This window comes from Pelobates fuscus, chromosome 10 (assembly GCF_036172605.1).
Source record: "Pelobates fuscus isolate aPelFus1 chromosome 10, aPelFus1.pri, whole genome shotgun sequence".
Classification (NCBI taxonomy): domain Eukaryota; kingdom Metazoa; phylum Chordata; class Amphibia; order Anura; family Pelobatidae; genus Pelobates; species Pelobates fuscus.
This window is the reverse complement of record NC_086326.1, coordinates 104,666,145-104,686,709: the sequence shown is the minus strand read 5'-3', so window position 1 is coordinate 104,686,709 and position 20,565 is coordinate 104,666,145.

The window sequence follows — 20,565 nt, the reverse complement described above, 5'->3', positions numbered from 1 at the left end:
TACGTTGCCCCTGGGAGGCATGGTACCAGGTAATAGATTAATTTTACAATCAAATGTCCTGTGTGGAGGTAGTGTATCAGCGTTCTTCTTGTCGAACACTGCTTTTAAGTCCAGGTACAGAGGAGGTATCTGTATCCCCGTAGACTGGTTAGAACTGTCTGGTGTGTTAATTACAGCCAAAGGAGATACCCTGCGTAAACACCTCTCCTGACAACCCTGGCCCCATGAGAGTATTTCCCCTCTCTCCCAATCGATATTAGGGTTATGTCTCTTTAACCATGGGTACCCCAGGACTATGGGAACAGAAGGAGACGAAATGAGCATAAGTGATAAGTTCTCCTCGTGTAAGATACCAACCGTTAGGTTAATGGGTATAGTCTCACGAGAGATAACAGGCTCGAGTAGCGGTCTACCATCTATGGCCTCAACGGCCAAGGGTGTATCTCTTAACTGGGATGGGATAGTGTTTTTAGTAGCGAAGGCTTGGTCGATAAAATTCTCAGTAATCTATCACGGCCATAGTCTTTAGTACTCCCTTCTCCCACGTTAAAGAAACTGGTAGCAGAAGCCTGTGATCTTTATAATTATGCGTAGAGGACAAAATAGAAACACCCAAGGCTTGTCCTCTAGAGAAACTTAGGTGCGGGCGTTTCCCGAGCGAATGGGACAATTCAGGCGCAAGTGACCTCTGACTCCACAATACATACATAATCCCTCCCTTCTCCTGTACTGTCTCTCCTCTTCTGAGAGGCGAGTATTGCCTATCTGCATAGGTTCAGGAAACAGTGGGGTATTGGAATCAGGGCTTAGAAATGCGGGTGCTAATTTAAAGGCAGGTCTCAGGTTCCTCTCTCGAGTGTTCTGTCTCTCTCTTAAACGCTCATCAATACGAGAAATGAACGAAATTAAATCCTCTAAATTCTCAGGGAGCTCCCTAGTAGCAACCTCGTCAAGGATAACATCTGATAGCCCGTTCAAGAATACATCCATATAAGCCTGTTCATTCCACTTGACTTCTGCCGCCAGAGACCTGAACTCTAGTGCATAATCCACTAGTGTTCGGTTCTCCTGTCTCAGGCGCAACAGTAATCTGGCTGCATTGACCTTTCTACCAGGCGGGTCAAAAGTTCTTCTAAAGGCAGCTACAAAGGCATTATAATTATATACCAACGGGTTATCGTTCTCCCATAATGGGTTGGCCCATCTCAGAGCTTTCTCAATGAGTAAGGTGATAATAAATCCAACCTTTGCCCTATCGGTAGGATAGGATCGAGGTTGCAATTCAAAGTGAATACTGATCTGGTTTAAAAAACCACGACACTTCTCAGGTGAACCACCATAGCGTACTGGTGGGGTAATACGGGAAGAGGCACCTACAGTGGCTACCTCTAGGCCTGAACTTACAGAGGAAATGGGAGTAGGACGCGTTTCCTCTGGTGGGTTATTAGCACGAGATAATAACGCCTGTAGTGCTAAGGCCATTTGGTCCATTCTGTGTTCCATGGCGTCAAACCTGGAATCAGAGGACCCAACCTGACTGTTTGTACCTGCAGGATCCATTGGCCCTGTCGTAATGTCAGGATCGGGACAGGGATCCAACACGCAAAGTACAAACAGGTACAGGGTACGTATACCGGACCTTAGAATGGCCGGACTAACGTACGGAGAGTATAGAGAATGGTCAGAGACAAGCCGAGGTCGAGGGAACGAGAAGACAGGTAAGCGAGTAACAAGCCGGGTCAAGGATAACAGAGGTAAACAGAGTAAGATAAATGAGCCGGGTCGGAACCACAAGGATAACTGAAAAACACCAGTGCACTGTGTGGTTAGACAGGCTAGAACCACGACAGGGCAATGAGCAACAGGGCGAAGTATGTTTAAATACCCTGGCTAGAGAGGATAGACACGCCTCCGACGAGTCCTGATTAGTCTCCAATGGATTGAGTGACAGGTCGTTCCGGATTGGTGTCATGACGTCGGTCTCCGGGCGCCATGCTACATAAGGAAGTGACTCCCTCGCGGCCGGCGTTTATGTGACCGGGTCGACCGCGAGGAACAGGAGAAACCTGGCGTCCGGACGGATAAACGTCTAAGTCTCTACCTCTCTCGGAGGCAGAGACCTCAGGTACCCTGACACAATCCATCCAAATGTACGATAGGTTTGGAGGAGGCTAAGTATTTGGGCTACACTATTGGGAGGGGTCTCCTGAAACCCCAGAAAAGTAAGGTAGATGCTATTGTGGATTGGCCACGTCCTGTGACAAAGAAACAAGTTCGGGCATTTCTGGGCTTAGTGGGCTACTACCGTAGATTCATACCTAACTTTGCTACGATCGCAAACCCGTTGACAGAACTAACTAAGGCAAAAGGCCCAGTTATGATTAAGTGGACTCCCGAGGTAGAGAAGGCATTTAGTACCCTGAAGGAGGTTTTGTGTGCTGACCCAATTTTGGTTGCCCCTGACTTTACAAAAGAAGTTGTGGTACAGACAGATGCGTCTGATGTGGGCCTAGGAGCGGTTCTTTCTCAGGTACACAGGGGAGAAGAACATCCCATTATGTACCTGAGCAAGAAGCTGAATCCCCATGAACAGAGATACTCAGTGGTTGAGAAAGAATGCTTAGCCATAAAATGGGCACTGGAAACACTTAAGTTTTATCTGTTGGGGAGAAGGTTCAAACTTGTCACAGATCATGCGCCATTGACGTGGATGAGACATAACAAGGAAACAAATGCCAGAGTAACTAGGTGGTTCCTTAGTCTTCAGCCATATAACTTCTCTATGGAGCATAGAGCTGGTAAAGACCAGGGGAATGCAGATGGTTTATCCAGAGTCCATTGTTCGTTGTCAAAGGTCGCTACAACCGATGGGTCTAAGCTGGCAGGGGGGATATGTGACAGAGTCTATGGGAGGGTAATAGAAGGAAGTTATCTAGGACCCAGAATCCTCCATAGTCTATACTCATTCACCTGCCCAATTAGCAACTGCTGAGGCTTTAATTAGCAGGTCTCAGAGCAGAAAGATACAATCTGACCTGCAGAGAGAGAGCAGGTCTGTGCAGAGCAGCATCTAAACAATGTGCTAAAGGTTGGTGAAACCAAGGCTTATTTTTGATTTGTGTAGTTTATTACCCTGGTGAGTAAGGGACATTTCTTTATGTTTAGTTAGTGCTCAAATTTGAACTAGGATTTATTTTGTAGATTTTCCTTTCTGTTGTGCTGCAGTTTTGAACAAACTGATTGCTGTATGGATTTTGTGCACGCTATAAATAAACCACACCATTTTTGCACCAGAGACTGTTGTTCTATGCCTGTTACCCTAGAGGACTGTGTTGCTTTGCCCATAAAGGTCACAGAGGCTAGAGTTCAATCTCACTAGATCGGGGGCGTTGCCATGGCAAGACTCCAGATCTTGCGAGAGGAACCCGGCGGAGCTGCAAGATAGGGCTCTGCCGGATCCTCTCTCCCTCCCCAGCCGGCGGCTGCTTGTTAGTGATAGTGGTGATCTTTGATCTCCCCACCGGCCCTTCATGGAATGCAGCAGGGCCGGCGCTTGGATAGAGGGGGCACTGCATGGACCGGCAGTGGAGATCCTGTGATCTCCCCTGATGGCCTCGGCCCATGGCCATCGTGGCCCACGGGGCATTTGCCCGGTGTCCTCGATGGTCAGTCCGAGCCTGACTCCTGCACTCCATTCACACACCAATCACTTTCTTAGTACTTCTCACCAGTTAAATAGAGACCAGTTTTAAGATAGCACTCCCAGGACTTGTATCCAAATGGTTACAATATAACTTTTACTGCTTTACAAAGTAAAACATTTATGTTTCAGTTTGACATCACAAAGTTTTATCAGTACGAGTCCTGGGAGTGCTATCTTAACCCCTTAAGACCGCAGGGCGTACTATTACGCCCTATTTTAAGTGTCTCTAAATGCCGCTGGGCGTAATAGTACGCCCTCCATTTTTTTTAACTTACCCGGTCGCCGGCGATCCCACGCCGGCGATCGCGGTTGGGTGGACTCCCAGGGAGCCCCCCGCGGCAGATCCGTCCTCCTGGGGGGCCCCCGGCCATGTGAGAGTGAGGTCCTTGCGAGGACCTCACAATCACATGGCCGGGTTAGCTGGCTGAGGCATTGCCAGCAGGGGGACTAACTGTAATGACAGTTAGTCCCCCTGCTGGCTGGAAATAAAATAAAAAAAGTTAATCAGTGTAAAAAAAATAATAATATACTTAGGTCATATATATATATATATATATATATATATATATATATATATATATATATATATATATATATATATTCTACAAACCAGTGCACTCGCTTATTAACTAAACAGAGATTTTAAATCCTAAATAGTACTATTTAAACACCTCACCTGAAAAATAATGGGAGGATGGTTACATTACATGATCACACATGGCATAAGCCTGTCAACTGCATCAACTAAACAGTGATTTCACATTCTAAATAGTACTACTTAAAAACACCTCACCTAGATAAAAATAATGGGGGTTTGGTTACATTATATGATCATACATTGCATAAGCCTGCCAACTGCATCAAAGTACCCCATTCTTGGCAGGTCCTACACTACCACCTAATGCTTGAATGAGAGACTGTGAGAGTAGGACCTGCCAAAGATGGGGTACATTGACGTTGTGGCAGGCTTATGCAATGTATGATCATATAATGTAACTAAATCCCCACTTTTTTGCCTAGATTAGGTGTTTTTAAAAAAACTTTTACAAACTAATCTGTCAACATTGAAGTTGCTGTTTAGTAGATAGGAGAGTGCGCTGGATCTTGTGTATTTATTGTATATATATATATATATATATATATATATATATGTGTGTCTATATATATGTGTGTATATATATATATATATATATATATATATGTGTGTCTATATATATGTGTATATATATATATATATACACAACCATACACTGTCTAGGTGTATTTTACTATTAATATATATATATATATATATATATATATATATATATATATGTGTCTATATATATGTGTGTATATATATATATATATATATATATATATATATACAACCATACACTGTCTAGGTGTATTTTACTATTAATATATATATATATATATATAATTATTATTTATATATATATATATATATATATATATATTATAAAAAAATATGTAAATACATTAAAAAATAAAATTAAAAAAATAATTAAATAAATAATAAAAAAATATATAGATGTGTGTTATTTCGTTCTAACTGTATTGTGATATTAATATATATATTTATATAAAAATACACGTAGAACGAAATAATATATATATATATATATATATATATATAAATACAAATATTTAAAAAATATATATATATATATATATATATATATATATATATATATATATTAATTCTACACATATATTTATGTAATATTTTTAAATAATTAGGTATCTTAATTAATTACAATTAGCGGGACCTGGCTGACAACCCATGCCGAAAGTAAAGGGAATTTAATTTGCTATTTAACCCTATAACTTTCCAAGACACCATAAAACCTGTACACGGGGGGTACTGTTCTACTCGCTGAACTTCGCTGAACACAAATATTAGTGTTTCAAAACAGTAAAGTTTTACAACGATGATATGGCCAGTAAAAGTTAAGTTTTTTTGCATTTTTCACGCACAACCAGCACTTACACGGACGATATTATTGCTGCGATACTTTTTACTGTTTTGAAACAGATATTTGTGTTCAGCGAAGTCTCCCGAGTACAACAGTATCCCTCATGTACAGGTTTTATGGTGTTTTCAAAAGTTACAGCATCAAATATAAGGCTTGTGTTTAATATTTTTCACATTAAAATTCGCCAGATTGGTTATGTTGCCTTTGAGACCCTATGGTAGCCCAAGAATGAAAATTACCCCTATGATGGCATACCATTTGCAATAGTAGACAACCCAAGGTATTGCAAACGGGGTATGTCCAGTCTTTTTTAGTAGCCACTTAGTCACAAACACTGGCCAAAAATTGGCGGGTTTTGCATTTTTCACACACAAACAAATACTAACGCTAACTTTGGCCAGTGTTTGTGACCAAATGGCTACTAAAAAAGACTGGATATACCCCATTTGCAATACCTTGGGTTGTCTACTATTGCAAATGGTATGCCATTATGGGTGTACCTTTTATTCCTGGGCTACTATAAAGTCCCAAAGGCAACATAACCAATCTGGCGAATTTCAATTTCAAATGTAACGTGCTATATTTGACCCTGTAACTTCCCAAAACACCATAAAACCTGTACATAGGGGGTACTGTTTTACACGTGATACTTTGCTGAATACAAATATGTGTATTTTATTGCAGTAAAAGCAAACAGTATTATGACATTGACAGTTAAAATGTCATGTAGAACTAAAAAAATAACAAGATTTCTTATTTTCTCCCATTTTTTTTCATATTAAATTATGTTTCATAGCTAAATATTTGATATTAAATGAAAGCCCTGTTTCCCCTGAATAAATGATATATAATAAGGGGGGGTGCATTTAATATGAAAGAGGTGAATTACGGTTGGACAGACATATAGCGCAAATGCCAGGTTTTGTTTACGTTTTGTTTTGTTCACAACGTGTACATTTGGCTCAGTCTTTAAGGGGTTAACACTGGTCTCTCTCTCTCTAAAAATATAAATATAAATAAAAAATGTTTAATTTAAACAAAAATATTGCCCACTGAAGCTCCTGTCCTATCCCAGAAATGTATACACACACACACACATCGCATCCACTACACAAACACACTGCATTGACTACCCATGTACACACATGACATTTATTACACACTCACTACATTTAATACACACACTGCGTTCACTACACACACTGTATCAACTACACAAACACTACATCCACTACACTTACACACACACCAGGAGTACTTCAAATGAACAAAGTCCCCCTTTACCCCATTGGAACGTTCACACCAGTAACTTAAGTGCAAAACCGCAATGGAAGTAATAATAAGGAATTTTCCCCCGGGTTGCCGCCATTTCATATAACCGAACACGTGGCAGACAAAGGAATGGTGGCCATCTTGTCTCCCGAATGTGGGCAGCAGGACCTGGTTGCCTAGTGCCTGGAGCTATTTTCATCTAGGCACTCCCGCGAACCCCGGTAAAACGTAGACCGCTGTTTGCCGACCACCTACACGAACGGCGTTCTGGAGATTTGAACTACCGAACAGGAGGAGCATTCATATCCCAAAATGAAACGATTCCCTTGCTTGGTGTTCGCACAGAAACCTCACAATGGAGGCCAGCTAGAGCACCTATGTTCCTGGAACTGTTTTGGGCTATTGCCGTGTGTCTGGCTGGTCAAAACTTTACCTCGATGGCATTCTCGTTTCACCAACCCGATCTAAGTGATTCTTGGATATGTTGAACACTCAGATCAGGGCTATTGGGGAATGTACTTTTTGTGGGGTTCTTCAGTTTGGTGGGGCACTTTTTGGTGTACTGTATATTTTGTTGGATTTTCTGTGCATGAGAGATAATGAGTTTTAGAGACCTTTTCTCACGCAATTATCTCTCAGGCTCAGAGGATCCTGGGATTGAAACCCCTGTTTTCTTGTATTGTAAACCCCATGTAGGGGAAAGGGGATACAAGCTGTGTGTGTTCCAATAAACCTCAGTTGACTCCCAGGACTATTTTTTATCTGGTTACTGGAGGAATATGTATTTACTTGTGCTGATGGTTCCAGAGTGGCTGAAGGAAGGTACTAGCGAAGGTAACCAGTCAGGTTACCTGTGGTCTCTCTTTCAGTATGTCTCTGTATGATTATTTCTGTGTTTGCATGACAGTGTAACTGTATGACCGTGTGCCTGAAAAACGATGCCTGTGTGCCTGTGGTTTGGGAGGAAAGACACACAAAGGGATCTGAATGGGAGGGACACACAAAACGGGCTGAGGGGAAAAAGAGCCACACAGAGGGACTGTGGTGGAGAAGAAGACAAAGAAATAGACTAGGGTAAGAAAGAGACACAGAAAGGGACTGGGGTAAGAATGAGACACAGAGAGGGGCTGGAGGTAAGAGGCACACAAAGGGGCTGGGGGGATAAGATACATACCAAGGGATTTGTAAGACACACTAAAGGGGTAATAAAATACACTAGAGCACAAAGGGGGTTAGGGGAGGTTACAACAAGACACAGATGAAGATGTTTTTTTTTATTGAAGACGGTGTGGGGGCGGCTAAATGCATCTTTGCCTGTGTAGCTAAAAATCCTTGCACCGGCCCTACATACACACACACACACACACACACACACACACACACACACACACACACTTTACTTATCCTTATAAGCAAACTCAGGGGTGGACAAACTCAGGGGGCAAGCCCGGGTGGCCCAGGTATTAATCTGTGCAAGGTCCCCAAAATTTCTAATGGCAGCACTGACTGTGAACATTACTGATGTGGGGATCTGGTATCCACAAAAACAATATGGAGCTCCCAGAAAAGAGGGACATTAGGATAGAAAAAAGGAACCAAGCTATTTGGGCCATAAATAGGGACTGTCACTCCTGAATATGGATACTTGAGAGAGAAAGGATAAGCTTATGAAATTATTACATATTTTAGTTTTGTGGTATTTTTATATGTTTTATATATTGTAATTTTTTTAATAGATATTTTTTGACATTTCAATATATTGAAAAAAATATTTTTACAAGTTTATCCAAAAATATAAAATCATTTGAAAACCTTATTCATCAATATTAAATTGAGGTCAAATTCTGCTGACAAAGTACACTGGCCATTGAAGCATTGACCATTGAAGTAGATAGGTATTGCATCTTCTTAGAGAATAAGGTTTGACATATATGTAGTATGCAAAAAGATTTAATTTTACTGACTAGATCACCTGAGCACAGATAGCAAATGTACCAATTTGTCTGGGATAGCTCAGACCACGTAAAATATGTTCTAGTAGCCTGCATGTCTCAGACACAGACACTTCTAGTAGCCTGCATGTCTCAGTAACAGGCACTGCACATAAGTACCTTGGTTGGGTTAATGATGCATTCAGTTAGGTTATCAAAACTATGTAACTTGGACAAGGATAGTCTGATGACTCAAAGGAACACTAGAGGGTCTAAAATACAAACATGTATTCCTGACACTACGATTCTAAAAACATTATTTAGGTTGCCGCCCCTATTCCCCCTTCACCCCCATTAAAACATGTGTTTTACTCACCATATTTCCAGTGTTGCGCAGGTCTTGTTATGGCTGCAATGCATCTCTATGGGGAGCATGCAGCACTGACCCAAGAAGCCCCTTTAGTGGCCATCTGAGTAACTGACACTAGAGGTGTTCCTAGGTAGCAATGTAAACACTGTCTTTTCTCTGAAAAGGTAGTGTTTACATTAAAAAAGCCTGCAGGGACAGGCTATAGACACCAGAACCACTACATTTAACTCCAAAGTTGCCAAAGCCAACATGTTATCCTGAATGCAGACCTGTTTCAACACGTGCAAAACTCATATGCCACAGAAAATAAATTAATAAATCAAGGCAGTTCCTAATCATCTTTGATTGAATTTCCTTCTGCAGAAAATAAATTCTCTATGACCCATGGCATCACTTTTCACATGTCCATGAGTGTGAAGAAGTGATGTGTCCAGGAAAACATGGTAAATGTAGAGATCCTACATAGTGCCCAGTCGCAATGATTTTTGGCATAAATAAATACAATTCTGCTTGCATCTTCTTCTAATGTATAGATAGAAGCTACAGATTCCCATTAGGCAATGAGGCATGTCCCTATGGCGCCATAGAGTTATGGGCTGCCTGGCTTCCAACAGCTTTATCTGCAAGTTAAACTTGAGTTCTGACCTACCACAGTTCATTGTTTCTATAAAATGGAGAACTATTAGGGGGCCCCAAAAACAATATGCATGATGAGCACTGAATATAAACTTGGCTCTAGTTAAAAGAAAATGCAGTTGCATTTATAATTTTTTTTTCCATAGGGATAGCATTTAATTATAAAGCATGCAACACCAACATTTAGTATAAAACACCTTTTTATTTCCTCGCATTCTACTTTCCTCTTATCTATACATAACAGTCTCCATGTGCTTCCTAAGGTTAGGGAAAACGAGGGGGCACTTTTCAGTTCTGGAATTTTCCCACAGTCATTTTATTAGGACCTCCACTGCTTTGCAAACAATGATGCTATAACCAGTGATAATATAGAGGCCTTTAAAAAAACATTAAATGTTGCCTAAGGATCATGGGAAATATAGTCTATGAAGAAGAAGAAAAATTTATTTGATTGCGTTTTACAAAGAAGTAAGTAGATGTATAGATCAGGGTGTTGCAATGGATGTGATCTATTTGGATTTTGCCAAGGCATTTGATACAGTTACACACAATAGATTAGTGTTCAAACTCAAGGAAATCGGTCTAGATGAAAATGCTTGCTCTTGGGTAGAACATTGTCTTAAAAATAGAGTACAAGAGTTGTCATTAATGGTAAATTTTCAAACTGGACAGAGGTGGCAAGTGGTGTCCCGCAGGGGTCTGTTCTGGGACCCCTTCTATTTAACATGTTTATAAATGATCTTGAAGAAAGCATTGAAAGTCATGTTTTAGTGTTTGCAGATGACACAAAATTCTGTAAAATAATACAATGTGAGCAAGATATTACTTTGCTGCAGAGGGATTTAGATGGACTGGGCACTCAAATGGCAGATGAAATTTAATGTTGAAAAATGCAAAGTTATGCACTTCGGCGTAAAGAATACACAAGCAACGTATACCCTAAATGGAAGCGAATTAGGGATAACAACGCATGAAAAGGACTTGGGAATTGTTATAGACAACAAACTATGCAACAATGTGCAATGTCAATCAGCAGTAGCCAAGGCCAGTAAGGTATTGTCATGCATGAAAAGGGGCATTTATTCTCGAGACGAGAATATAATTGTGCCTCTTTATAAATCACTGGTAAGACCACATATTGAATATGCTGTGCTATTTTGGGCACCTGTTCTAAAGAAGGATATTATGGCACTAGAAAAAGTGCAGAGGCGGGCTACAAAATTAATAAAAGGAATGGAACATATCAGCTATGAAGAAAGGTTAACAAATTTAATCCTATTTAGTTTAGAAAAACGTCGCCTGACGGCTATGATAACATTATACAAATATATTCAGTGCCAATACAAACCATTGTGTGGAAATCTCTTCACAAACCGGACTTTACATAGGACACGAGGCCATGCGTTTAGACTGGAAGAAAGAAGATTTCGTCTAAGGCAAAGGAAAGGTTTTTTTACTGTAAGAACAATAAGGATGTGGAATTATCTGCCTGAATAAGTGGTTTTATCAGAGTCCATACAGATGTTCAAACAGCTACTAGATGCAAACTTGCAAAAACAGAATATTCAAGGATATAATCTTTCAATGTAGGGCAATAACTGCTTGATCCAAGGATAAATCTGACTGCCATTCTAGGGTCAAGAAGGAATTTTTTTCCTAGCTTGTTGCAATATTGGAAGTGCTTCAAGCTGGGGGGGGGGGGGGGGGGGGGTTTGCCTTCTTTTGGATCAACAGCAAAAAAAAATGTGAGGAAGGCTGAACTTGATGGACGCAAGTCTCTTTTGAGCTATGTAACTATATGTATTCACTGGAAATTATTTCCCACATTCTCAGTGAACCATAAATGTGGCTGAGCATTATGGAAATGCAGCCCATATCCCAAAACTTGCTACCCACAGAACTACAGATGTTTCTAAATACATTTCCCCAAATAATCTGCTTTTTGATGGACTGATCTTTATAGTAAATGTAGACCACAAAAACATTGTCACTGGATAAGAAAAAGATGGGGCATGTACATATATTGCATCACTGAATACTTAACTGCCCATAACTCATCTTCTTCACACCCTGCAGGGATAACTCAACCACCCCTTGATTATCTTCTAGGCTACCATCACCTCAAATGTACCAGCAGCTCTCTAATGTCTTTCACTCCAAATCTGTTTGCCACCCATAGTTTGCAATAATTTTAAATCTTCTTTCTTGAATCTTCCCATTTGCTCCAGTTCTCCTTGCTACATGTGTTAACTCATCAGCCAATACAATCCCACCACCCCCCTACAGCTTTTCCTAACATGCTTCTCCTGCCTCAGTTTTCCTTGTGGCCTTTGGTTGGCTTTTATTTCCTCCTAAACTCATTTTTATTGTTTATCTGACCAATACTCTTCCTTAAACATGTCCCCTTCATCCTTGGGGCAGTCTAAGCAACACAATCACTACAGCTGTCTGTGGTGGTTATAGTGATAGCAGGCTATGAGCACTTTCCCCTTATTTCTGAGTGAAACCATATTCAAGAGGTTTGATATAAAAAAAAATTAGGGAGTCTAGACTAGAGTGTGAGCTGTGTGCTCAAAATGTCCCCTTGCAAGAAAAATGCAGCAGCTGCTTACCAGTGGGTTTCGGAAAGCCGACAGGAGATCTGTAAGGTCAGAGCACCGAGCTTCCACATGGCTCCCTCACTTCTGCATTTTCGCGTTCAAAACTGTACGCTCATTTCTCTGCACTATCTCTTCTCATCTGTTCCACTCACAGACAACTCATCTCATCTATTTAACACCCATTATCACCATCTTTCACTGTCTCTCTAGGTGATCATAGTGTGATCATAGTCTCTCTAGGTGATCAACCCAGGACCTGAATCCATCTGAATTCCTACTTTAACCTTTTTAGAATCCCTTTTTATGTAATTTTTGCTACCCTTTACTCTCCACACTCTGAATCTCCTATATGTATGCAGCAAAGAAAAATGCATGACTTTTCACAATTTTATTTTTATTTTTTCCAAACTCTCCCACCCTTCTGGCATTCACAGAGACCAACTCTTCCCTTTTGACAGCCCCAGTTAGGGCCACCATCAAGGGGTGACAACCATGACTGTTACGGGCCCGGCGGATGGGGCCCGGCCGCTCGGGCCCCACGTGTAGCGGTGGAACTGCCGCCGGTGCAGTTGCACCGGGGCCCGCGCACTGATGGGCCCACGCACTTAGGGCCATCCGATGGACCCCATATCTTCAGGGGCCCGGTCAGCGCTGTGGCCGCGTTATAGCGCGACTGGGCCCCTTTAAAAAAAACGCAACGGCAACGCAAGTGCTGCAGGGATGAAGTGGTCACTTCCTCCCAGCTCAATACGTGCGGGAGGAGAGCCAGCGTGGAGGCCAATGAAGAGGGAGAGCCGCGCAGACTCCCATCAGCCCCAGCCACCCTCCTGCAAAGAAAAGGTAAGAAACAGGTGGGTGGCTGGAAAATGAGCTCTGTGTGTGTGTCTGTCAGTATGTATGTCTGTATGTCCTTATGTATGTCTGTGTGTATGCATGTATGTCTGTATGTCATTATGTGTGTCTGTGTCTGTATGCATGTCTGTATGTCATTATGTATGTCTGTGTTGTCATTATGTATGTCTGTGTGTATGCATGTATGTCTGTATGCATGTCTGCATGTCATTATGTATGTCTGCATGTCATTATGTATGTCTGCATGTCATTATGTATGTCTGCATGTCATTATGTATGTCTGTATGTCATTATGTATGTCTGTATGTCATTATGTATGTCTGTATGTATGTCTGTGTGTCATTATGTATGTATGTCATTATGTATGTCCGTGTGTCTGTATGTCATTCTGTATGTCATTCTGTATGTCATTATGTATGTGTGTCTGTATGCATGTCTGTATGTCATTATGCATGTCAGTATGTCTGTATCTCAGTATGAATGTCTGCATGTCATTATGAACGTGTGTATGGGTGTATGGGTGTATGGATGTCAGTGTCTGTATGTATGAATGTATGTATGTCTGTCAGTATGCATGTATGTATGTATGTCATTATGTGTGTCTGTGTCTGTATGCATGTCTGTATGTCATTATGTATGTCTGTGTTGTCATTATGTATGTCTGTGTGTATGCATGTATGTCTGTATGCATGTCTGCATGTCATTATGTATGTCTGCATGTCATTATGTATGTCTGCATGTCATTATGTATGTCTGCATGTCATTATGTATGTCTGTATGTCATTATGTATGTCTGTATGTCATTATGTATGTCTGTATGTATGTCTGTGTGTCATTATGTATGTATGTCATTATGTATGTCCGTGTGTCTGTATGTCATTCTGTATGTCATTCTGTATGTCATTATGTATGTGTGTCTGTATGCATGTCTGTATGTCATTATGCATGTCAGTATGTCTGTATCTCAGTATGAATGTCTGCATGTCATTATGAACGTGTGTATGGGTGTATGGGTGTATGGATGTCAGTGTCTGTATGTATGAATGTATGTATGTCTGTCAGTATGCATGTATGTATGTCTGTATGTCATTATGAATGTATGTCTGTGTGTATGTATGTCGGTGTGTATGTATGTGTCTGTATGTCCTTATGCATGTGTGTCTGTATGTAAGTTAGTATGTGTATGTCTGTCACTATGTATGCCTGTGTGTCTATATATGTGTGCATGTCTCAGTATGTGTGTGTCAATATGTATGCCTATATGCGTGTATGTCTGTTTCAGTATGTGTGTCTGTTAATATGTATCTGTGTGTGTGTGTGTGTGTGTGTGTGTATCTGTGTCCTTTTGTATCAGTGTGTGTGTTTGTGTCTGTGTATGTATTCCTGTGGGCAGGATTTGGAGGCGGACCCTGTGGGCGGGATTGGAGGTGGGCCCCCAGGGGCCCAGACCCTGAGCTGAGTTAGGGGCCCCAAAATTTATGATGGCGGCCCTGGCCCCAGTTCACTATTTTTGGAATGATACAGCTCTCCCACACCCACAGATCTACCATCTACAAAGGACATGGTGTAGGCATTCTCCTCTATCGACCTCCTAATCGATTCCCCTGTATCTTGCCTCTCTTTCATCTCTTTTGAAGTTCATAATATCTGCCTACTCATACTAATGCATCTTCAAATTGATGTTCTTTCCAACATTGTGATGTTTGGAATCGAAACAGGTTGCCGGCCTGAGTGGGAGGACAAGGGCAAATAACATCCTGGCCCACCCATCAAAGTGGCACTAGTGCCCACAAAATGAGCCTTTCTGGCCAGCACCCAACATAGAGGAGATTGCAGAGAGCGCTGATGAACTCTCTGCAGTGTCCTAGTGCCAGTGAACAGTGCAAGCATGTCTAATAATGCACTCACACTGTGTTGCCCAAGGACAGTTCAATGGTATCTCTGGAATGGGATACCAACGAACTAAATCAGGACGGCAGGACAGGACCCTGAAATCTGGACTGTTGTGGGGCCTGAATTGCTGTGACATGATGCCCCCAGACCTCTTCCAGGAAAATGGTTTCAAGCAAAAGCATTTAATGCCCTAGCTCTGTTGCATTTCTTTTCTCTTCTGACTTTTGGCATCAAGCTTTCAAGCAGTAATATACTGAACAAAATTAACTTCCTCAAATCCAACTCTTTACTCAATGCACTTGTGGTTTCAAACAAAACCAACAATAAAAAGGAAAATATTTCAGCCGGTATGACTCCTCTGACTGTGCCCTCCACTACACAGGGGCTGAACCGTAGCCCGGTGAGATCCTGACTTTTTTCCGGCCATTTTTCACAGCAGGGCAAGGCACAAAAGGTCTACTTTTTAAATGTACCATGCACAGCCAGCAAAGTGAGCATTGGCTTTAGCTGGCACCTGGTCTAGATCCAGGTCTGAGTCTTCCAGCGAGGTAAGCTGCTGTATGGTGCCATTTTTGGTGACAAGCAGGGTACTTCTATTTCTATTAACTGCTCTGTTGCTTTTTACACAAGGTAAGCTGACAAATAATTATTAAACACTAGGGTGGCCAGGGCACTCCTGACACCAGAATCATTACATTTTTCTGACATATCTTTCCACCAGCAACCTCTGATGGTATTAACATATTATGCTCTCAGTTTACACAGTTGATACTGTCAGTCACCCTACAGGCTTGCTGCCTTGACATCCTTTTTGATTCTGACTATTTTTCACTACCCACACTCAGACCCTGAGAAGGCAGGCCAAGGGCTAGCCAGGAAAAGGGGCATGTGTGAGTGGGGGGAGTGGAGATTCAGGGCAGGGGAGGTCTTGAGTAAGTAAAAGGGTTCAGCCATCTTAATAATCACAGCTTGGAACAGCTTCCCTCCCTCCCTTTGAGTTATGGCTTGTGGATTATTTTTTGTTTCTAACTTGTGTTTCTTGTCACAGCATACGACAGAAAAGGTCCCTTGTCAATCAGGGTGGGACCAGCAGTCCAGTGGAAAGGATGAACAGGGCTGATCCCTCCCCTAACCTCGGTTATGATTATGGGTAATGAATGTAGCCCACTGAGCCGGCTAGTGGTTAGCATGGAGGTAATGTTAGGCCAGTTGTAAGGCCGGTTTGTGTATAGAACGAGGGTAGGAGGGCAGGTGCCAAGGATCAGCAGGAATGGTTGGCAAGGGTTTTGAACTGAAAATGTTTATGGTTACATTATGTTGATGTATTTGTTTAATGAAATTAATGATATTAATAAAGCTGGGGCCTGTTTGTCACTATTAACGTCTTGCGTCTGTTTATTAAGGTAAGCTAAAGGGGTAGTCACATCTACACGGTACCCACTACTTTCACACATGTCTCTTTGAATGCTGTCATTGCCATATCAAAGCAATTTCCTGACTTCCTTCTCCTCCCACACCTCACCACTCTGTCCTTTTAGAGTTTTAAAGTTCCATTCAGAGTAGTACTTACCTTGAAGAGCTCCAGAACAGTGCCCCAAAGTACATACCTTCATCTATAAATATGTATAGAATATTCATCCGCTCTGTAAATTTTACAGATTTCATACAAGGTGAATTTCAAGTGAATTTAAAATTTAAGTCCAGAATAGCTGAACTGAAAGCATTCATTTTGAATTATCACTTTGGTGAATTAACTCTGATAGTTTAATAGATCTACTAATGAGAATTAATAATTCATCACCTCTTGTTCTGGTAACGCAAACACTCTGTTACTTATATGTCCTTTTCAGAAATTGTACAGAATATCAGTATTTGTTTGTGCTTTATAAATAATAATATTAAAGCAGTAGGCTTAAAGGGACACTATATGCACCAAAATAAATTAGTTTAACACCCTAAGTGGCATAGATACTTTATCTATAATATAATCGTCTGGTTTCGTGTATAAACAAACAAATAAATGTGTGCAGCGCTATGTACAAAAATATATATATTATGAAATAACTAATAAGTGATCAATTATTACTCTGAGCTGCTACCACATTGATGTGTGTAATACCCAAAAACATAGAAAATCAATATCCAACTAGCAACATTCAGTGGAGCGCCATATACACATCTCTGTAATGAGTTGTGCACCATATAACATAAATAAAATGATACCAAATTAAAAATTTTTTAGCTCTCCATATATTTCTCTCTTTTGTTACATAAATAAAATTATACCAACATTTCTGGGAATCCAATCTACGAAAAATGCAATGTATACAATGTATATATAAATTCTAAAATAACAATAATACAAATATAGTGAAGTACCCTTAAATTATATGAAAAACTGTTTTTAAAAAATGTAACACTCACATGTACTGGAGCTGTATGAACTAGCTCCCTTCAAATTAAGCATATCTTTCTAACCTTTTGGATATTATTGCAATGCCGTTTCATAAGGGAGAAGGTATATAGTGCAGCATTGTATATACAAAGAAAAATTAAACTGCATGTATATATTATATATATTATATTCACAAAAGTAGATCCTTAATAAGGGGCTTAATAAATCAGCAATATGTAGATCAGGTCTACACCACCTTTCCGTGTAAATTAAAGGAACTGGATGACCAGAATTTTAAAATATAAAATACACTTTATTCAACATAAATAAATAAATAAATAAAACCAGACAGAAATGTGTTTCGCCTATGTAGCATCTTCAGTCCGGTATCAACAGTCCTTGGTTACACCTCTTGGAATTTCTTTGTTAACTATCAGCTGTGTCCACGTGTGATTCACTTCCATTACTTCTTTTGAGTTTCTCCACAAGCCTATGAGTAAAGAAGCGCACAAATACTGCAGTCAGTGTCTACTACACCCCTTTATTTTCTCAGATATCTATGTTAATTACTATTATAACAACTGTGATTATTCACACTGCATTGTCCACTGTTCATGTTATTATATTGTTTTTGTGCACTGTTTTATATGCCTAGTATTCATTTTTCATATTTGTAAAATAATTGTATGGAATTTTCATGCTATGCTCAGACATGTATTATTTTGCTTTTAGGCAGCTATCTACTGTGTTGTGCATGACCTCTGGTACTGCTATTCTACTACAACCTGATATGTGTGTACCATACAATTGCTACTCAATAAAAGCATGTTAGAAAGCAATAGATCCAGAGGCGTAACTAGAATCCACCAGGCCCCGGTGCAAACTTCTGGAATAAAATTGAATCATGACATGTTACACATGTCATGTGTCCTTAAGGGGTTAAAGGTTGAGCTCAAGCAACTTCAGATGAGAACGCTGTTTGCTCACTTAAAACCAGACTAAAGTGAGTGGAAAATTGAATTAAAACATTTAGGCTGTGACTATAGGGGAAATGGATATTACAATATGTATAATAAGGGAATTGTTTTTTATCTGCAATGGAAGTTATCATTTTTTTTGTTGTTGAAAATGTTAATTCTACATTATTAAATGAGTTCTCGGTGTGAGCTTTAGCAAGACAAAGCAGATACTATTGTGGATGCAAATAAGTGCTAAAGACTGAAACACATTCTTCTGTTTTCCATTATATAGCCTCACATCGGCACCTGTCTTTGTCTTAATAAATCATTCCCATAGAATTCTTTTTTTTTAATTCAGCAGTAAGATGAAATTATAAAAGAGATGTGCCTGAACAAAAAAAAAAAAAACCTCAATGCTATATGAAATTATGCAATTATCATAGCTGGGCTTAAAGGAACACTATACACACCTAGGCCACTTCATCTCAATAAAGTGGTCTGGGTACCATATGCCCTCTTTTTTAACCCTGCAGTGAAAATCATTGGCATTCTACAGGAACAGTGATGTTTACATTGCAGGGTTGGCCTGCCTCTAGTGGCTGTCAATATGACAGCCCCCAGATTCACTTCTGATGCACTTTGAGTAAAAATCTGCTATATTAGTGAGCTGTTCTCAAGAGACCATCTATATGGGGCAGCATGGCATTTGCCATGTATATGCAGTAGCCTCCCAATGCTTTCCTATGGAAAAGCACTGGATTTGTTTAGATCCATTAAAACTTAACATAAACATAAAATGAATAAACTGCAAATAAGTATTGCCAGAGTTGAAGTTAAGAAGAAGGCATTTTATCATCACATTTTATAAATATGCTAGAAACATGAAATCTGATGTAAAACATTAAAAGTACTATTTCCCCCCCAAAAAGCACCATACACGAACTTACTCTATATTAATGATTTCCGAAAACTTGTAAAGGGCTACTGCAAATTCTGATTGTGGTTAGGATAATATTAACAGAAGAGGGGAAACAAATCTTAGTACCTTACTGGTCAAAAGTTGTAAATCAGTTTGCGTTTTAGTGAACTATCGAACAAACTATTCTAAATAAGGAAACATGCCTCTTTTCAGGGAAATATGGCAACATGAAATAATCTACATAGGCACCCCATCCCAAATTCCCACCCTCCCAAACATACACACACTGGCCATATTATTTTATTTTTGGAATTTCTCCATAGATAAAAAGTACTGTCTGTGCCAATTCCTAGTCAGCCCAGGTACGTGTGCATGATTGCAATTTCTGTACGTGCCAACGGAATGTAAGGTGATTGATAGTCTGTGACATTTCCTTCATGTATAATGACCTTATTGTGTATATCGATTATTAGTGCTTATAATTTTAAGAATTCAGTAAATAACTTAAAGAGACTCCTACGAATAAAATGTAAGATACGACAACTTGGGTTATAGCCACGATGGCTATGTGCAATGATTTCTGGTAAGTCGTTTTTTATTTAAATGTATTTGTCTAAACGCTTAAAAAAACACAAATTAAAAACAGAAGGAAACTTAAACAATATATAGAGTTTTCTCTTTAACTTTATACAAACGGAAAGTGTAGTGTATTATTGTTCTGTAGGCCATTTAGACATCTTCTGGTTTGTAAGTGTTGTTGGGAGAATCCATGTCATTCTAGTATCTAGGACGACAATGTTTTCCAGATTCTCCAGGTCATAGCCCCAACACTACCTCCAAGTTACTGTGCAAGTGGTCAGATCTATGAGCCCTGTTGCATTTATATCTAGGAGAAATTGAAATATACAGTAAACATTGTCCTATTTCTTCCCTTTCACTTTGATTTCAGTCGCACATAACAATTTGCAAAGACCCCTTGCGATGGCCCATGGGTGTAGGGCAAATGAGTTATACTTATCTGATGCTGTCCTCTGTAGGCAACACCGTTTCTAATCT